At 41.6% G+C, this 14,388-nt stretch overlaps 3 long non-coding RNA genes across 3 annotated transcripts; all 3 read right to left on the bottom strand.

Annotated features, from left to right (window-relative positions):
• Window positions 1–1,384: 1,384 nt before the first annotated feature.
• Window positions 1,385–4,691, bottom strand: LOC109463254. The gene is made up of 3 exons (XR_002139817.1): window positions 4,413–4,691; window positions 2,381–2,440; window positions 1,385–2,165 (listed from the first exon to the last, which is right to left on the bottom strand). It is a non-coding gene; the product is annotated as an uncharacterized LOC109463254 (long non-coding RNA).
• An 896-nt stretch (window positions 4,692–5,587) lies between these two features.
• Window positions 5,588–9,171, bottom strand: LOC109463179. Its single transcript, XR_002139807.1, has 3 exons — window positions 9,054–9,171; window positions 6,803–6,884; window positions 5,588–6,427 (listed from the first exon to the last, which is right to left on the bottom strand). It is a non-coding gene; the product is annotated as an uncharacterized LOC109463179 (long non-coding RNA).
• Window positions 9,172–10,038: 867 nt separating this feature from the next.
• LOC109463252 lies at window positions 10,039–13,592 on the bottom strand. The gene is made up of 5 exons (XR_002139816.1): window positions 13,411–13,592; window positions 13,095–13,186; window positions 11,658–12,710; window positions 11,314–11,405; window positions 10,039–10,723 (listed from the first exon to the last, which is right to left on the bottom strand). It is a non-coding gene; the product is annotated as an uncharacterized LOC109463252 (long non-coding RNA).
• Window positions 13,593–14,388: the final 796 nt, after the last annotated feature.

A 14,388-nucleotide genomic window follows, 5' to 3' on the forward strand; every position in this document is an offset into this window, starting at 1 on the left:
TTTGAGTCTACTACGGTAAGTCTTTGTGGATATTTGACCTTGAACAGTAAAGAAATTAATCAAAATGTAACATTCTGGAATAAGCTAAAAGATACTGTCATAGACGCGTTAATATGACTTTTTTAGTTCGACAAGAAGAACTACATATACTGTATAAATGTGAGATTGTGCAATTCTACAGAGATTGGAAGCGCATTTCTGTCTTGATGATTGCTTAATAGCTCTACTCAAGTATTCGCGATAAGTGCGATGCCATTGGCGTCAATCAGTGTTAAGGTTATACAATGGAAATAAAGTAGTTTATTCGATATGGGCAACAAATACCTCTAACCCACGTCATTTCCTTATCATGCCCAATTTGTACAAGAAGCATGCTTTGTCCGCAGGCACGTCATTCGGTAAGTGGCTTTCTAAAAACACCACCACTATTCAGCCCTCAGGCAGAGGTCGTTCTCAATGCTGATGAATACGCTCCAACATGCCTACGTGACTTTCTCGAACTACGGAGTAATTTGGAGTGAATATTTCAAGACATGAAACTGCGGCCGAGGCACGCACGTTATTACTGACTCGTCTATTCTTATCAAAGTCTAAGTATTGGCCTGGTCAAGGTCACAGCACTTCTCATGTTCGTCTTCCCGATACGATTATACTGACTTGAGTTGTTGAAGAATCGTTATAGGTAGAGTACTGATGTTCTATAAATCAAGGCGAAATATCTCCTATAGGGAATATGCGTTACCCTTCAAGATTGCGAAGAAAGTGTATGAGGCCTGCCCTTGGGATGCACCTCGCGTGTCTGCGTGAGTGACTATCTTCTAATGTGGTTACTTAAGGGATTCGCCCTCATGCAACAGGAAACACTCCTCTTTAAATCTGCCACAGATTTGAACAACAAAAACAGCCAAGTTGAGCGAAGACTCGTGCAGTTGGTTACAAGTTTCGGGATGGTGCGTTTTCGGAACATAATCGATACACAATGAATCTTTACAAAGGCCTTTGTGAATATATACATTGTAGGCTAGAATGGAAAGTTTTTGACGAATAAATGACTGGCATTACCATGTCATGGGTACAAATAAGCAAACAACAGCACGGCTCTAGTCTTTGTCCGTTTGTTTGCACGTTTTACATCAGTCCGCCTAAGGCTTTCTGAAAATGCAAGTTGATAGGGTACATTGTACCCTATCAACTTGCATTTTCAGAAAGCCTTAGGCGGAAACATACATATTGCATCAGTGGTTGAGGAATCATATCCATACCTTCTACTTGTGGTTTCTCCAAACCTATTTCTGAATTTTGTACTGACTGGCAGTAGTAGTAGTTTAAAGCGCAATGGCTAACTGATATAATATCATTAAATAAATCAACGGACCTCTGTAGATCTAAAGTAAGCTCATGTCTTTATTCCAGCATCATGTTGATTCTGCTTTCACGTGCATTTTCTCCTGGTGGCCGGCTGTCGGCATGAGGTGTTGATACTCTATGTACATGCTGTGTGTTTCTACGTGGTTGATGTTGTGTAATCAGTAATAGCAGCGATGGTATGAAAAACTGACAAATAATATTAGTACCTTCTATTACACTGCAATGTGATCTGATCCTCGATGACGTACTAGTATTTGGTTTGCTCTCAGACACTGGTAGTTCTAATTGTGCTGACAACACCAGGTAGGTCTGTGACAAGTTAGCTTGCTATTCATTCCTTCTACTTTAGCAAACCGTCCATCATCATAACCACAGTCACTGTAGCAGGCCACTTGCGATAGATGACACCAGTTATCACAGATTGCATGGAATATCATTTGACAGATTTTACACGACATAAGCTTGCACAAGGCAACTGGAAATTTACCATCCTAAGTGAATATATGTTGCAAAAGCTGTTTAGCTCAGTTCTAGCTTTTGTGTGCATAGGCTCTGATGAGACTGACGTTCGCGTTCAAATTTCAAAGCAGTGCTGAAGTGAACATGGGTACGATGCAGATCGACTGATTCGGTTGAAAATTCCGGTGAGTCAAATTTCGAATTCTTTGAGTTAGTGTTAACAGCGAACTCAGGTGAAGTCCTATGCCAATGGAACGATGGTTGGTGCAGGAGCCGCACTACTGGGGGTTCCTCGTGCCGGGAGGCGGCGGCGGTGGGTCGTTGCCCTTGCTGGAATCCTGTGGCAGTAGGAAACAATTCAGTTTTGGATAAAATTTTTATAACTACTTACTACCACCACAACAAGACGTCATGCATGAGTATGTAACATAGCAGGAAGATGTACTCCTGTTTTCGGTGATGAGTAGTGAACTATGAAAATGATAACAGGGATGTAAAACCAGAATATTAACTAAGTAAAGTATAGATTAATTTTGGGAAGTCCAGTCTTTACCTTGTCCTTGTCCTTATCCTTATCTTTTTCGTTGGGGTCCGGCATGATGTCTGGGGCTCTCTGTGAAATAAACATTGTAGACCGTGAGGGTGCAATATTTTCTAAAAGCAATACTGTAAACATGAATACACAGATGATGTACATCTGTATCGCTCATTTTGAAAGTTCTCGGTTGACCCTGGAATTTCCCTCCGCCTTGCTGTCAATCATTGAGCCTAACAAAACACCGTAGAATTAAGTGCCCTTATATCGGCAACAAGGTGAAGTATTTCTGTTGTATCATGGGGAAAACCACTGAAGGTTAAACCTCCGTGGGAGAACGGAGAAGCTATTTGAGTAGGTCTCGGACAAAAAGCCTCTCAATAAGGGATATCCCCATGTTTCCCGGCCCCCTGCAGGTGCAGAAAAGAGGAACTGTAAATGGGACTTTCTATTCGCTCAGTCAAGTTTGCTATGTGTAACACATCACAACTTAAATGATAACTTGACAAGCTATTACAACACATTGTATACTCAGTTTTCTATTTTCTTTGCTACCAACATGGTGTTGCCTCTTTTTCATACAAAAACAACAGCAACAACTGCTCCGTAAGGGTTAGCTAAATCCTCCTGCCTCCAGATGCGAGGTAGAAAAAGGAGCCGGTAAAGGAAACGATGCGAGGGAAATATCAGAGAAAGGACGGGCACGACACGGAGTCAAACATAAAGTCGATGAAACGTTAAGAATAACAGAAAACCGAGAATGGCGGAGGAAACTGGTGGTTCCACCATATGCGGCGCCTCAACGGTCAAATAATTAAATTAAGGAATGAATGATATAATGAAATAAATTATTGTCATGTGTGCATGCATGCCTGGATTTGTATAACACACACAAAGTTCCCAGTGAGCAATGGGATTCCCCGTTACCTTGCCTTCAACCACTGACGTCAACGCACCCACAATGCAATGGTACACCATGGCAACAACAAGGCTTAGGAAACAAACAAAACCTAACTGAATCAAATTGATTTATCGACAAAATTACCAATGACATCGAGAAACTTCGCTGCAATATGAAAACACTATTCATATCTACACTCAACTGCCAAAAATTCCCTAGTGGGGAGGGGTATTCCCATTTCTTCACAGACGTTGTAGACGCAAAAAGAGGAACTCCAAGGTGGGGTTTGCCACTTGCAGATGGTTTACTTCGACAGAAACTCGACTTCCCAAGGAAATGAGACACTGCTAACAGTATTTCAATCCTCTAAGGGGACTGGATGGGGAGGGTAATTTATTCTTGTACTGCCGGGAAAGCGCAGTCGTAAACTTTCACCCGAAAGTCGTTAATCATAATGGATTAACTCGATACTTTTAACTAGTTCCGTGAAATTCTCCAAATATTGTAGTCAGAATCTTTGGTTGTGTCCTTATGAGTTATGGTCAGTTTTTATGGTCACGGTACACACCCGGGTCGCGCCATGTTTCACGGGACGTTTGTGTTTTCGGGTAGTGCATTCGACAGGGCGTTGCCGCTGTTTCTGGTGAGGTTTTAAACATTTTCTTGTCAGTAGTTCTAGCAGAAATTCGAAAATGACCAATCATTTCCCATTACAGCCGATAATTTCAGATGTCACTTTAAACGGCACGAAATTTAAACTTTTTTTCCGGTAACATACGTGAACAGATGGCAAACAAGTTAAAAGTTAAGGGCACGCCATTTTGGGTTTCCAGAATCGAAGCTTCGACGGCAGAAATATTGTCCCCAGCAATTTTCCAGAAATAGTGCACGACTAGTGACAAAACATCACTGCAACTATTCAACTTGTTTCAGTGTCCCGGCATACCTGGATTTCCAACCGATTTTAGCTATAATACTTGGATATTTTTCCGTGAAAGATCACCTAAATCGACTGCGTCACGGACATTGAAATCACCACTGGAAGGTTAAGAGACGTCGTTCAAAACTGCAAGCAGTGAAATGATGAGATTTGAGGAAGATCAATAAGTTACAACAACTTAAGAAACAAGCAAAAAATGTAAACCTTACCTGGCGTTCGTTCACCGACGGAAACTTCTTTTTGCAAGTCAAATTTCAGCTGCGTCACACAACTCCACAGCAGGTGTTCTTACCTGGGAAAATCTTTCTCTATAAGCTATGCGGATACAACGCTAATTGGTCCTTATTCACGTGACTAATACCAGCCGAGCTAGTTGGTTAAGATGAATCGTATGATCGCACGCTCAAAGCAACACAAACACGTCAAGTTCAGACTTGCCTGGGCACAAGACGGTTTTTCCCTGGTGTGCAATACATTTGAAATAAATCATATATAAAGATAGAGTGGGGAATTATGTGAAGTCGTCTGAACGAAGTTTTGAAAGAAGTCATGGTGATGTGACGTGCGTAATGATGTCACAACATGGATACCAACGCTGAGAAACGCGCTATGGCTCATGGGAAAGGGAGTAGGAGGCGCGCGTCACGGGAGACACGTACAAAGTCATAAATAGTAATATGGTGGAGAGCGAACGGAACTGAAGTATGGCATGACCTATTCCGTCTATACGTTTTTTTATATTCCAAAATGTAGCCACAAGACGTGGAGACGGCACACTCAAGTATTTTTCAACTTATATCAATGCCGCCACCACCAACACAGGGGACTCATTTTCACCTGCGGAAAGTCGCGCGCAAGATCGGTGGCATGTCTCGAACCCGGGACCCGGGACTCTGTCGTTACGCCACACGACCCCATGACAACTTCATGTCATGACATGTTGTCATGCGGAAAAATAGGGACTGGTCGCCAATTACGAGTATAAGTAAATATGAAGAGTGCCAGGCTGCAATTGCCGAATAACAATGACAAATACACACGTTTTACATTTTGGACATCGGCTTGCACGGATCTGAGTTTTAAGTCAGTCCGCCCTTGGCTTACTGAATATTCGTGTGAGTTGGCTTGGGGTTAAGGTTAAGGTTAAGGTTAAGGTTAGGGTTAAGGTTAAGGTTAGAATATATACATGTATTGCATTACCTGTTTAGAAGAACAGTTTCATACCTCCCATTTGTTTTAATTCATCTGTATGTAACTACTTTCAGTATAACATACCCCGGGCTAGCGCAAGTTTATAGAAATAAATCAGGGGGTCTCTGTATAGAAGCTCACATCTTTATTTCAGCATCGTGTTGATTCAACCTTAGAGATTTAACAAGTGGCAGGTTGACAATGCTGACAATAGTGACGGGCCTGATCCTGCTACAAACAGTCTAGAGTTGCGTTGTTGACACTCTATGTACATGTGCTGAGTATTTCTATGTGGCTGGTGTTGCGTTGTTACGTTTCAGGGAGTTAGAAACTAAACCGATGATGATGCCATAAAAGACTGAGACAAAAGGTGCTATGATAAATCATAGCACCTCCGTGTTTGGTCTATTACACTGATGTTGATTTCATCATTGACATTCCATAGATGCTACTCTGACATGTACAGTTCTCGCTATGATGTTTGGTAACAACAAAGTCACGTTGTATATTTCGTGTTCATAACAATCATTCAGGCCACCGTCACAGTGCGCTGAGTGATACCAGTTATCACGTCATGCATGGAAAGTTACAAAGCGTCTTATGAAATACTGGTGAAAATAGTAACTCAAAATCCACATTCAAGTTCATATATAACAGTTACATCTGAAAATAACTTAGTTACCTAAGTGATTAGGTATAACCAAAGCTTAACTTGTCACATAACTCTTGAATTCCGGGACTCTAGTGAAGAATCCCTCCGGACTCCGGTGTTGGAAGAACACTGGTGAAAATAGGAACTTCAATCCACACTCGAACACTTGTGCTCGCCTACGTGACTAGGTAACTAAAGTTTTTAAAGTTCACGCATAATTCTTGAATTCAGGGACCCTAGAGGAGAGTCGCCCCAGATCCACAGACGACGGTGCTGGAAGACGGGAGGAAGGCCACAGCATCGCCGGGTGGAGCTGGAGCATCACTGCGGGTTCCTCGGTCTGTCGCGATCGGGAGGCTGGGGGACAGGGGCTGGCGCACCCTGTACCAGGAAGGACAGGTGATACATTTTTATTTATCACAGTGTTATCATCGTAGTGGATAAGACATATGATATGGATACGGACATGAATACATGTAGAGTGAACCTGATATGATAAATTTGATACTTATTTGATTGAAATAATGCAATATTCACATAAAAAGTTTGGTCTAAAGGCATGCGCGCACGCGATGACCCATCATGTTCACCCATGGTCACGCGATTACGTTTAAGATCTATATATACAAGAATCAAGAAACGAAAGCCACATATCCTTAGGCAATATGTATACCATGCAAGGAATCAATATCTTTCGTATGGACAGAAATACGTGAAACTGATAAGAGGAAATGTGATTAAACATGTCGGTTTTACCTGTCCTTGCCCCTGGGCCGGCTTCGGGTACGCGTCTCCAGTGTTTATGTTCGGATTGGGATCAGACATTGTGTCTGCTTTTCTGCAAAATGTAGATAAAGAGTAACTATATCTCGTACGTATGAAGGGAATTACAAAATTTTACATTCATGTTTAGCTTTTAGCAAAATATGCAAAATTTAATTTGCGTATGACTATAACAATAAAATTGTACATAAAATCAAGTACATCTCACTAGCCAAAACCCGCATATTATGATTATAAAAAACTATTCTAATAGTTTTTAAAACGCCTCATAGAACACAGAACTCAATTATTTGTTGTCATTTCTTTGCAGGTTTTGCCCTTTTCTTGAGAGGAGTATGAGCTATTGTCAAAGCAATATGGTCATCCTCGGTACTTTCCATGTGTCTTTTCAAACCAGCAATATTTGAAAGGCACTATTTTAAAATGTTGTTTAAGATTTCACACGAGAAGCGGCACAGTTCTAATCAAGGGTCTGACGTCTTTCTTACCCACATATGTTCCCCATCACCTACTGATATCTAGAGAGTCATCACCTGCAAAGATATAACAAACGTTGGGCTTTTTCTGGATAGCCATATTATGTCCCCAAATAGGAGATTCTGGGTGAAACGGGGTCACTTTTAATTTACACTCATATTTATTATGCCACAAGACAAAGTAAGGTACAAATCGTCAAATAAGGCACAGAAGAATAAAGCAACAACAATGACAAAATTGTCTTTCACGCGCATTCATAACACGCATGCGCACGCTTGGAAAGTTACCAATGAGCAACGGGATTCCCCGCCGCCTGTCAATCATTGATTCAAACTAAGGACAGCGTAGCCACGGCACCTTAGCAACAATAACCCAAAAAACAAAGAACGAACTGTCAATAAAATAGGTAGAACAATAAGGAAACATCTTACCACTTTGATATACAATAGCAAAACGTATTACTATATTTCTTGTCACAATAGCCCTTAACCAATGTGATATCCCCATGTCTACTGACGTTTCAACGTGACTGGTACAGAAAAGAGGAAGTGCAACCCGATCCCCATGTTCCATGTGCACGGACACATTCAGGTTCGGACTTGCCGGGTACAAGCCCTTTGCGCAATATATCCAAAGATAGCATGGGTGGGGAATCACCTCAATGCAAGTCATCTATTGTAAATAAGCTTATATACATGGAGATTTCCATCGGTGCACCACGAACACGGCGTTAAACGGTACATGACAAAATGGAGCACTACACCTGTATGTGATAAAGGATCTTGATGTTGAGGATTGTCCATTTTTCGAAAAGCGCGCGCTTTTAGATTTACTAATTTGAAAAAAAGTACCATAACTGTCCGATATCCCAAAGAACGTGATATTTAGGTGAAAACTTTTGAATTCAGTTATATGATATATAGTATATAAATATAACTCTTTAAACTAATACAGTAATAAACATAGTCAGCGACAGCGATTAGAGACGACGATAGTGATGTGCATAGGATTCTAGATTCTGTACTACGCACTTACAAAAGTCACAACGACAAATGGGATTCCCCATTACGTCACCTCGCACGCACTATGTTTTAGCCCTATCAAGAGCTAAACAAACAAACAAACAAACAAAACAGATTGAAATTAAATAACTTTATCGATAAGATTACCCGTGATATCAAACTAGAATGTATCTGTTTTGACATAGAATGTAGTAAAATCTGTAGTTTTCATACTTTTCCCCACAAGCGCTCTTCATGTGAAATGATATTCAAAACCTCTTTATACATATTGTAGGAGCAGAAAAGAGGATCTGTAACTGTCGCTCAATATAACACAACCTCCAAGCGAAATATCATATTGGTTAAATTATCATACTGTTTTAAAGTATGATAAGTCCGTCAGTCCTGTAAAGGCCCAAGATTAGATGAACTGATGGAACCTTTGCCATGCGTGTACGCTATTTCTCTGCAAGAGTTGAGACGAGAGAGATTTGGCTACCCTCAATGTTGCCAGCCCAGAAACAGAAATCTCTCTTAAAACCATCTGGTCATATTCATGTATTTGCTTTAAAAGCCTCCGCACCGGCCATACCTTTTAACATCTAGATTTTTCCATCGAGTTTCTGGGTAGCTTTTGTGTACTTTTCCATCAATGCTACTTAGTAACCGTTATCTAAAGCTACATGCAGAAAGTTTTAAGAGAGATAGAAAACACCATTATGTCTAACAAAATATGTAAGCCTTACCTGACGCTCTTTCGCCGTCAAAAGTTCTCTTCTTTGGCAAAAGCAACTGCGCCACAAGCTGAAGTTGTTGAAGTCCACAACAGGCACGTTACCTGGCAAGATCTATCTTTTATCTATGAACACTCAGTGTTGATTGGTCAACGCATACACGTGACTAAATGAGCCAAGCTGATTAGTTGTGATATCGTTCAAATTAGCCTACAAAAACATTCAAGTTCAGACTTGCCTGGGTACAAACTGGCTTTTCCCTGGTGCGCAATGCATCTAAAGATATAAAATAGATGGGGAATTACCTTGCTCGTTGCAATTCGTCTCAATCATCAGTGAACGTTGGTAAAGCCGCGGTCACAAAAATGCTCCCCTTACACCTAGAGATGGAGGTTTTATCGCGACGATTGTGCCGTACATCGTGGATTTGAGAAGAAACGGGAGAAATACATCAAAGATTAAACTATATATCGCACCCGTCTCGTCTCAAATGTATGACGACTCATGACACCGTCGTCTGGGAAAAAAAACATAGCAGGTGCAACATTCAGTGTGACCGGGGTTTAACTTTCGCCAGAGAACATCAAGAACGTTCCTATTGGGATGTTTTAACTTAACTCTTTCGGCGTAGTGCAGAATATACCGGTAACCACACGCGTGGTACCTGTATACGTAGACTAAAACATTGACCCTCCCCCTGTCCGTGTGGAACTGGCCATGACCTCGCCTATCTGTAATATGAGGAGAGGTTAAGCTCAGGTATGTATGGGCGGGCCGCATGGCGTATTCACGCTTTTCAATGCCTTTGCACGTACCGTTGAGAAGGGGAACCCCCTGACTCATAACTCACGAGCTAAGCGTCTCACATAAAAGAAACGTTACCTTTTATGTTTATGATCGTATTGTTGGTGCTCATTGAGCATGGTACTCACTAGTGGTAACAACGGACGGTCATATATACATGTACGTTACATGATACACAATAAACACATGTTGCTTAATTGCTGAAGCAAGCTTTAATGTGTTCGACGCCCTTAGCGAACCACACCAAAAAGTACAAAATATGCAGTTTTCTGCAAGCAGATGACTTTCTCTTGTAAGGTAGAGTGTAAATACGATTTTCTGGGGTATATATTACAAACAAGTACATACTTCAGTTTATAATCCATGTCGTATGTAAACAATTTTGTGACAAAGAGGGAGGAGGGCGGGGGGCAATTACACAATACATCACGTTATGGAATGTAGGCATGGATACTCAAGTAGGCATGGATTAAACCATGCGTAAAACACAGACTTGGAAAATTCTGTAGTTAGATCATAACTAGTTTACATGCACTACATACATGTGTACTGATACCAGTTTGTCTGGAATTTACATTGGGCCCTTAATACTAGCATTTGCAACGCATCATCTATCAAAACAAGCTATGGTGCTGTAACGTTACATTAGCAACCACTACATCATGCTATCTTTGCCTCAAGCGGACGTTAACGTTGTAAAGAGTGAACAGAGTTCTGTAATTGAAGGCCAGCCGTGCGGAGTAGGAACAGCAGGTGGCGTCGTTAAGACGTTTCCGCGGTGCCCTTCACTTCTTCTTGGGCTGAAAACGCTCGTTGTTCGGGTTGAGCTGGTTGGAGTGGTTGTCCAGGTCAGACTTGGTCCCGGTTCCAGTGTAACCCTGCAAAATTCAATGGAAGTTCAAATCTCGAGTGACAAACTGTGTACGTGTTGCTGACTACATTTGCAATGGTGGCTATGATATTGTTAGCTTTAATTTGATGCAGTAATAGACATAGTCAACGACAACGATTAGAAACCATGATAGTGGTATTGTGCATGCGGTTTTCTATTCATACGCATGCATGCATGCATGTCTGCACCCAGTAAAAGTTCCAGTGAGCAATGGGATTCCCCTTTGGGCCACTTCCACCGACAGTGGAACAGATGCCCTCTGGGTAAAATGTATGCATGGGATTGCCATATGTTTCCCTTCTATTTACACACAATATTTTCAATCCTGGGCCTGTGTATGCGGGTGTTTTATCCAGAAAAGTGCAACAATGATCATAGCCAAGTATTTACCTTCTCCCTTATGAATAGGTGGTTACTTGTAAAAGTTTTGACTGTAGCTAAAAGTAGGAGCAGGAACAAGGGAATTCACACCAGCCAAATTCTCCGCAATACCTTCTGGTGCTGAACTATTTCCCCACCATTTACAAATAGCATTCTGACCTTAATGTGTGGACTCAATCATAGCCAAGTATTTACCTTCTCGTGCCCCTGGTAGCTGGGGTTGTTCGGGTTACACTGGTCGGACTTGTTGTCCATGTTAGCCTTCGGGTCCGACATTTTTCTTCGACCTGAAATGTACACACGCTCTGTTAGTGTTACGTCTTTGAAATCAGCCGAAAATTAGACATGCGAATGCTGGTAATGATAAGCTATCAAAGGGATAGGTTGCATTTTTGTTACCTACAGACATTCACGCGTCATGTCCCCCGTTGACTACTGGAAATTAAGTCTAAATTCTAAGTCGCAGCTGTAAGAAACTTGCAAAAGAATACGAGTAAGGCTTGAGCCTAGAATTGCAAAAATGGAAAAGACCTACGCACCTCTTTTCTCTTCGTGGCTTGGGCGCTGGTTTAACTCGTGTTGTCGGAGTTTAGGATGAGAATGGGGGATTTACGCACGGTGACGGGGTTTTATAATGTTCCGTCCATTACGTATGGCCTATTCATAGTCGGGTATTTCCCACTGTGGGTAATTCCGAAGGTTCCAGAAAAACATCACAAGCTAGTTGCTGATTGGTTAGAAAGTTTCGCATAGAAACTAGACCACCTCACCGAAACTATGTATGCAAATGTAACATACCGTGATCAAAAGGTCGATTATGCACGCCGATGTATTAATTACAAAGTGCTAAGATCATGTTACTCAGCTGAACGTTGGAATATTCAACAACATAAGCTACTTCACGCCTAAAAGTACAAAATTTGAAGTTTTCTGAAAGCAAGAGACTTTCACTTGTAATCTAGGGTAGAAATATGTGATTTTCTGGAGCGTACATTACTATATATGCATACTAGTATCCCGTTCTTTGTCTCAGTATTCAGGTCATATAATATTTGTGTGCTACTTAATGTTTATTGTTATACGGGTATTCACGTCGAAATTTACCATAAAGCATGCCCTGTCAGGGCTGAATGGCCTTCGTAATTACGTTTTACAATCTCTAGGTTTGCCATGCTTGATTGTGAAAACGACTGGGAGGGGGTAATTATATTATGAAGGCATGGGCTAAACCAGATTCTCACATGCAAGCTGCATGGCTGTTTTTCCGGAACCTACACTGTGCCCTTAATATTAGCATTTAATCGTGTAATCTTTCTCAAAACAATCTATGCTGTTTTAACGATCAACCTCTACAAGTATCCTTGCTTCAGATAACGCTGTAAAGAATGAAAAGTGAGGCGTAATTCGGTGCATGCAACGTTTGAAGTTTATTGATGATAACACATTGTAGCCTTTTCTACCGGTGGAGGCACCGTGAGAACTTCCCACCGCGCCCTCACTTCTTCTTGGGCTCCTGGTACCGCTGATTATTAGGGTTCTTCTGGTTGCTGTGGTTTGTCGAGGTCAGCTTTGGTCCCAGTTCCGCTGTAGCCCTGCAAAATGGAAGTTCAAATGTGGGTACATGCGCTTGAAAGTAGGAACAGGACACGAGCAAATATATAGATTCAACGTACAGTATTAGTCAGTGCCCAAGGACAGACCCATAACATCTAGTCTAGTCACTCATAGACTAAATCCTTCTGTCGATGGTAAAATTATGTAAGGTACCAATTACAACAAAATAGCGGTCACGTTGTCCTTATAAAAAGGTAGGTCACTTGTAAAAGTTTGACTGTAGCTAAAAGTAGGAGCAGGAACAAGGGAATTCACACCAGCCAAATTCTCCGCAATACCTTCTGGTGCTGAACTATTTCCCCACCATTTACAAATAGCATTCTGACCTTAATGTGTGGACTCAATCATAGCCAAGTATTTACCTTCTCGTGGCCCTGGTAGCGGGTGTTGTTCGGGTTACACTGGTCGGACTTGTTGTCCATGTTTGCCTTCGGGTCAGACATTTTTCCTCGACCTGAAATGTACACACGCTCTGTTAGTGTTACGTCTTTGAAATCAGCCGAAAATTAGACATGCGAATGCTCTGGAAAAGGGATAGGTTGCCTACAGACATTCACGACATACCTCCCGTTGACTACTTAAAATCAATTAAGTGTAATAAATTCCATGTCGCAGTTGTAAGAAATTTCTCGAGTAAGTTTTGAACCTAGAATTACAAAAAGGGAAAGAACTACGCACCTCTTTTCTCTCCGGGGATTGAACGTAGATTTAAGTCGCTTTCGTAGAGTTGGCAGGAAACCTGTAGCACTTTCAGAGCAGGTGTGGGGATTTACGTAGGGCAACGGGGCTTATATACCCCACACGGTAGCATTACGTGTGGCCTATTCATAGTCGGGTATTTCCGAAGGTTTAAGAACAACAACAGAAGTTGCTGATTGGTTAGAACTGATTCGCGCATAGAAACCCATGAACCAGACCACCTCACCGAAACTATGTATGCAAATGTAACATACCGTTTACGTCGTGTTCAAAAGGTCGTTTATGCACGCCATGTAATGTACCAAGTGTTTTTTGTTGTTATAACCATTTGTTGTTATAATCATTTCGAGATTTATTTTTTGATAGGGTGTAAAGCATGACATTTGGTGCTGAATGGCCTTCATTGTAGTTCATAGCTCTGCATGGAGGGGGGGGGGGTAATTACACAATACAACACGTTATGGACGCTGCTCACGTAGGCATGGGTTAAACCAGATTCTAAACAGTTCACGTGCAAGCTGGAACTTACCACCCGATACACATATGCACATACACTGGGATGTTAGCACTTAATCGTGTAATCTTTCTCGAAACAATCTATGCTGTTTTAACGATCAACCTCTACAACTATCCTTGCTTCGCATCAGCGCTGTAAAGAATGAAAAGGCGTAATTCGGTGCACGAAATGCTTGTAGTTTATTACTGATGACATTGTAGCCTTTTCTATGGTGGTGGCACCTTATGCAGGTTTCCACCGTGCATTGCTGTGGTTGTCGAGATCAGCGTTGGTCCGCGCAGTTCCGCAGTTCCGCTGTAGCCCTGCAAAATGGAAGTTCAAATGTGGGTACAGGCGCTTGACCATGAACGCAGGAACAAGAACAAATTAGAACAAATAATTCAAGGTACAGTATTTCCAAAGTTTCAAGATCAACAACACAACTTGCTGATTAGCTGGAA

This window comes from Branchiostoma belcheri, unplaced genomic scaffold (assembly GCF_001625305.1).
Source record: "Branchiostoma belcheri isolate BF01 breed outbred unplaced genomic scaffold, Haploidv18h27 scaffold123, whole genome shotgun sequence".
Taxonomy (NCBI): Eukaryota; Metazoa; Chordata; class Leptocardii; order Amphioxiformes; family Branchiostomatidae; genus Branchiostoma; species Branchiostoma belcheri.